Below are 6582 nucleotides of genomic sequence, written 5' to 3'. Positions count from 1 at the left end.
CTCCACCTCAGTCAAGTGTAATGCCTGCGAGGGGTGGAGTCACCTCAGGGTCTGCTCGGGACTACGGACACACAGACAGTGGACCACGTCTTACGTGGCCCCCTGTTGCTCAAACAGAGCAGCCTCCACGGCAAACGAAAGTCCGCCCGTGCAGCCCCACACACTCACACAGCAACCACACACAGTCGCCACTACACAACAACATAATAACACCACAGACCGTACCATAGCCACCACAGACCACATAACACACACAACTGCACCACCACCCACACGCCGCCGCCAACAACTCCTGGTTCCCCCTACAATCTGCACGGTATGTCAGACCAGAATATTCCGTAATGTGACATCAGTCAAGTGCAACACCTGCCTTGGCTGGTGCCACTTTAGGGCATGTTCAGGTCTGCGTACCACGCGAGATTGGACGGGGAATTTCGAGGGCCCGTGTTGCGCTGCTCGGTCGCAGACGTCAATTGTGACGCCCCCCACCACCACCACAGGGCGGCAACCACCTCAGCAGCACACACAGCCAACGGCGGCAAGAACATACACCTCACTCACACCCCACATCACGACACGTCTCCCGAACCACATGAAGCTCCTCCAATTCAACTGTAACGGGCTACAGAGCAAGATTGAGGAGATAACCGTCTTCATGTGTCGGCATGGTATATTAATAGCTGCGGTCCAAGAGACGAAGCTGCACAGCAATTCAACTTTGTTGAATTGCGCCGGGTACAACGTGCACCGTCGAGATCGCGAGCGAGATAATGGTTGTGGCTTAGCGTTCATCACGCACCACACCGTGCAGTATCGTCTTATCGAAGCAGACATCGACCGCAGGGATACCACCCTAGAATGTCAGGGCATCGCTATCCGGTCAGGCGATGTCGAGCTCGAAATATTTAACATTTACATACCCCCTGTCACCTGCTGCCCGGCAGGATATCACCCTGATATAGGTGCGCTCCTCAGAGGTGAAAACCGTATGGTAGTAGGTGACTTTAATGCGCACCACGATCTTTGGCACTCAAGCCTGTCAAACGATCGTAGGGGAACAGACTTGGCTGAGCAGATAGACGATTCGACATTCTGCACAATGAACGACGACGCACCCACCAGGATTATGGGTAACTGCAGTAGCTCGCCAGACATCACAATAGTCAGCGCTGGTCTGATAAACAGCATAACGTGGCGACCTATGCTGACTCTAGCATCAGACCATCTACCCATAGTCATCTCGATTGATAAACCAATCGACTTTGCCTCCGCCAAACACCGGACCTATATCAACTTTTCCAAAGCTGATTGGAAAGGTTACGCGGAGTTTACTGAAAACACCTTCGCAGCGCTCCCCACACCAACCGACGTCCATCTCGGTGAACGTAAGTTCCGCAGGGCTATCACTGCTGCTGCAGCTCGCTTCATACCGGCAGGATGTATATCGGACCCACGTCCAAACTTCCCTGCCGAAGCGGCTGTTCTAGCTGATGAGCGTGATAGCCTTCGTCAGGCCGATCCCGGAGATCCCCGTATCAGGGATCTCAACGCGGAGATTCGGCAACTTGTAAACGTACATAAGCGGAAGAAGTGGGAGGAGCACCTGAAGACTTGTAATTTCACCTCTGGTGTGAGCAAGCTTTGGTCAACCGTGAGGTCATTGTCTAATCCGACGAAGCACGACGACAGAGTCGAAATTTCCTTCGGCGACCATGCTTCGTCGGACCCGGAGCGATGTGCGAGCTATTTTAGCCGGCAGTTCATACTGCATCCTCCGGTAGACAAAGCCAAGCGTCGAGTGACCAGAAGGCCGCACAAACTGCCAACAAATTGTGCCCCCCCTTGCTTTCACTTGCGGTGAAGTTCAGGTGGCCATCGGGAAGGCGAAAGCCTCCAAAGCCATGGGTCCCGACGGAATATGCATGCTGATGCTGAAAAATTTGGGTCCTGCGGGGGTAGCGTACCTAACGGAGGTCCTCAACCTGTCAATGGCCACTCTCATCATCCCAGACATCTGGAAGGTGGGGAGAGTGGTCCCACTGCTCAAACCGGGGAAACCCGCCAACAAAGGAGATTCGTATCGTCCGATTACACTCCTTTCCCCGGTAGCGAAGACACTCGAGGCCTTGCTACTCCCGTACTTCACAAACCACCTGACCCCAGCGAAGCATCAGCATGGTTTCCGTAAAGTGCACAGTACAACAACAGCACTTAACGCCATAAACACTCAGATAACTCGTGGCCTTAACCGCAACCGTCCCTGTGAGAGAACGATTCTAGTAGCGTTGGACTTGTCAAAGGCGTTTGACACCGTCTGCCATTCCACGCTGCTAGAAGATATAGAGGCCTCCTCTCTCCCACAGAGGCTAAAACGGTGGTCGGCAAATTATCTGAGTGGTCGACATTCGTCGGTAACATTTAGAGACAAAACGAGTAAGCAGCGAAAAGTAAAACAGGGGGTTCCTCAGGGTGGTGTCCTTTCCCCGCTACTGTTTAACTTTTATATTTCAAAGCTCCCTCAACCACCAGAGGGAGTCTCGATTGTCTCCTATGCCGACGACTGCTCGATCATGGCGACTGGGAATGGAATTGATGACCTGTGTTTGAAAGTTAACGGCTATCTCTCCGAACTTTCTCGCTTCTTCACTGCAAAGTGTCTAGCCCTCTCCCCTACGAAATCCTCCGCGGCCCTGTTCACAACCTGGACGAAGCAGGTCAGGCTACCGCTGGGGATTCACGTCGGTGACACACCAATTCCGACGGTGAATAGCCCCAAAATACTCGGAGTAACATTCGACAGCCTGCTCTCCTTCTCTGCGCACCCAACCGCTATTGTCAATAAAGTACAGAGCCGCAACAAGGTCCTCAAGTCGCTAGCCGGCAGTACTTGGGGCAAAGACAAAGAAACGTTGCTGGCAACATACAAGGCAATAGGCCGGCCGGTTTTGAACTACGCAGCGCCAGTGTGGTCGCCAGGGACTAGTAGGACGCAGTGGACGAAGCTACAGACGGTACAAAATACGGCACTTAGGACAGCGACGGGATGCCTCCTGATGTCGCCAGAACACCATTTGCACGGCGAGGCGCAAATGCTCCCAGTTAAGGAGCACAACATAATGCTCTGCAAGCAGTTCCTGATCGGGAGCCACAGAAGTGGCCACCCAAACAGACAGCTGCTTGCAGAGGAGCCCTCGCCTAGGCACGTCAGGAGGCATCTATATGAACTGAAGGACGAAGTCCAGAGGTTCATTAAGCAACCTCTGGACCCGACAGCGTACAGACAGGCCCTGAACGGCATTCACAGGGACTCAGTCTCGAGTTATGTAGACTCTAGACCTGTGAATGCCGTTCTAGGCATACCACCCCCGGACATTGACGAGACAGAGCTTCATCTGCCTCGGGAGACACGCACTACACTCGCTCAACTTCGCTCCGGCTACTGCAGCAGGTTAAACTCCTACTTGAGTAGGCTGAATGAGGATGTGCCGAACGAATGTCCGGCATGCGGAGAGACCCCACATGACTCGAACCATCTCTTCGCATGCCCGGAAAACCCGACAACCCTAACGGCCTTGTCCCTGTGGACAGATCCCACAGAAGCTGCACGCTTCCTAGGGTTGCCGTTAGTGGAACTTGACGACAACGACTGAGATACCAACCGATCTGGGCGGGGTTGTTGTAGCCGCTACAACAACAACAACAACTGATCAAATAAACAATCATGAACGAAAGACACAAGATCACGTAAGAACAAGAGAGTGAAAAAAGTCGATTTGTTTTAGCGGGTTCTACGCCATCTTGTTTCACTGGAAAACGAGCGAAAAGTAAACAAAGCAAAGAAAACATCGAAAACCAAAATTAGCTAAAATTATTGTCAGCCACTTTAAACGCACAATTTAGGTAAAATGATGCAACAAAATTCTTTAAAATGTGTTGTCATGTTGAATTAACTCTTCTTTACTTGAATAAAAATATAAAATAGTGGTGCTTGTGATGTAAACAAACGCTCAGCTGACGAACCCGCTTTTGCAAACTTTTTTCTCAAAACCAGTTACAAATACAACGTCGCGTTCTTACGTGATCTTGTATTTTTGGTTCATGACAAACAATTCACCAAAAGTCTGCGCTAATTCATATATTTACGATCTCTGCCTTCTCCAATATTTCCTTCTCCGCTTACGTTCTTGGAGCTAATAATTATTCGAAATTTCTTGAGGTCTGGCATCATCATTTTTAGACCAGCCCCCGTCTAGTTTCTTTGTGTTCTATACGTTTCAATTGAGGGTTTATTTCCAAGATTTTGCGGCTTGTTAAATGTAGCATTGATAACAAAAGTTATTTAAAATATATTCCTGAAAGAGTATACGATGGAGTTTACTATAAATCATTACTACAGCAAACAGAACAGCCGATGTGGTTATTGCAAAGGCACCAAGTGCTCGGTATCTCATGGTGGGTGTCGTAGATGCACTTATGTGCATTGATTTATCAACAAATATACATGTATACATAATATATTTTTAAAATAGCTATTAGTTTAAGTACGCAAGTACGTGGAGCAATCTTCGATGCATATTTAAACAGTACGAAACAAATTTCCGAATACCATTGCGAAAGGATGGTTAACTGTCAATCCTTGTCACGATATAATTTTGATTCGTTCCTGTAAAGCAGGTTGTTATGAAACATTGTTTTTTTGCCATTCCTACTATTTCTGATATTGTCGGTGAATATATGAATAAATCTTTATAGGGAATGCACATTTTGACATGCATATACATATGTATGTATAATATAGATACATTGGCTGCGTTTTTTTATACATTCCGGATAAACCCATTTCACAACCAGAATAAACAGAATGCCATTGAAATATACGTTTACATATCATCAGGAACGTTCTAAAGAATAAGTAAACAAAAAAGTTTATTCCAAACGTTCAGAATGAATAAAGAAATGCAGCCATTGTATATAAATTGGAAACTATAAACTTTCGCATTTGCGCTAATATATTATTGTAATATTATATAGTATGTATTAGTAAATATGTAAATATGAATATTCTTTAGTTATCTTTAATTTACATGGTTGAATGCAAATAGGTAGCAATCCGTCGTCTATTTGGAACTAATTATGTACATATATTCATAACATTAATGAAAATCCCAAACAAAGTAATTTCTCCATTACCATTAGGGCGATGAGTTAAGTTGTAGTTACGTTTTAGTATATTGGTCTCCATTTAACTAGTTTAAATAGGTTCATATATTAGTATTTTATTGATATTTACAGGCATGCACGCATACACAATGTTTCCGCAAGATTACCAGGATTTAATAGATCGTGGCTGGCGCCGTTCGGGCCTTTATTGTTACAAGCCCTTAAATAATGAAACATGCTGCCCGTGCTATACTATCAAGTATGCAAAATTATTTTTCAATTCATCACTTTAATTGTTAAATTACTTTCCTCTGCAGATGTGATGCTCTAGAATTTAAATTAACCAAGTCTCACAAAAAAAGTTCTCAAACGCATGACACGATTTCTTCGTGACGGAAAGAAAGATAATAGCGAGGAAACAGAATTTGGTGCTGCAGCTAAAGATGTTAAAGGCAAAGATTGTGAAGATGGAGCAGGTGGTGGGGGTTTTGAGGAAAAGGAGTCTGATTCTGTTGGTGGAATACGCGACGAGCCGCAAGAGCCAAATTTGCCTATTAGTGATGTAGATCTAGCAGTTGTTGCAGCCACAAACCCGGAAAAATATGAGACAGCGCGGAAAGAAAACCAACATTTTGATGACCAAACGTCGCTGCAGCCGCAGAATGTCGACGTTTCAAAAGTAGAAAGTGCGGAGAAATTAAATTCTTTGAATGCTTCCCAAAAATGTATGCTTTTCCCTATAACTGTTAGATTTTTAGATGCTATCTAATTTTTTGCAGCGTATGATGGCTCCAATCCCCCACGCAAAAAAGCGAAAACCATGCGCTTGGAACGTAGGCAAGCCAAATTAGCAGCTAAAGGTATTGCGGAGCCTGAATATAAAACGCAAGCGTCGATAAAGAAAGGAAATAGCCCAGAAAAAACACTTTCGGAATATTTTGCTGATATTAGTCCTAATGACAAACACAAATTAGAGGTAAGTATACAAATACATATGAGTTTAACTATATATGTTTACATATGTTTGTTAAACTCCGGTATATGGGTTTTCATTGTTCTAGCAATTTGGTATTGCGGTATTAATTATTAATCAATACATATTTTAGCTTCAGTTTACCATTATACAACTTTGCTTAAAGAATTCAGAGACCACTTGATCTTCATCTCGATCCGAATTATGTTGTTGCTATTTACAGGTGATTTTAATAACGCCGAAAAAGAAACGCGTAACGGATGAAGCATTCAAGTTATATAAGAAATACCAATTGCTCGTGCACAATGACGATCCTAATCGTCTAACACCGACTAGCTTAGAGCGTTTTTGTTACAAATCTCCTGTTAAGGTAAATAAATTGATTCTTATTTGTTTTTCACAGTTAAAATTGGTTCATGTCAAAAGCCAAGAATTCAAGGATTCGCTTA

General features: G+C 45.2%; 1 pseudogene; it reads left to right on the top strand.

Annotated features, from left to right (window-relative positions):
• The first annotated feature begins 4244 nt into the window (after positions 1–4244).
• On the top strand, positions 4245–6545 carry LOC118756128 (annotated as a pseudogene).
• Positions 6546–6582: the final 37 nt, after the last annotated feature.

The sequence above is a fragment of the Rhagoletis pomonella genome, unplaced genomic scaffold, assembly GCF_013731165.1.
Source record: "Rhagoletis pomonella isolate Grant_MI unplaced genomic scaffold, Rhpom_1.0 Rhpom_scaffold_08946, whole genome shotgun sequence".
In the NCBI taxonomy this organism is placed as follows: Eukaryota; Metazoa; Arthropoda; class Insecta; order Diptera; family Tephritidae; genus Rhagoletis; species Rhagoletis pomonella.
Note: the sequence above shows the minus strand (reverse complement) of the source record. Positions and strands in the feature narration are given on the sequence as shown.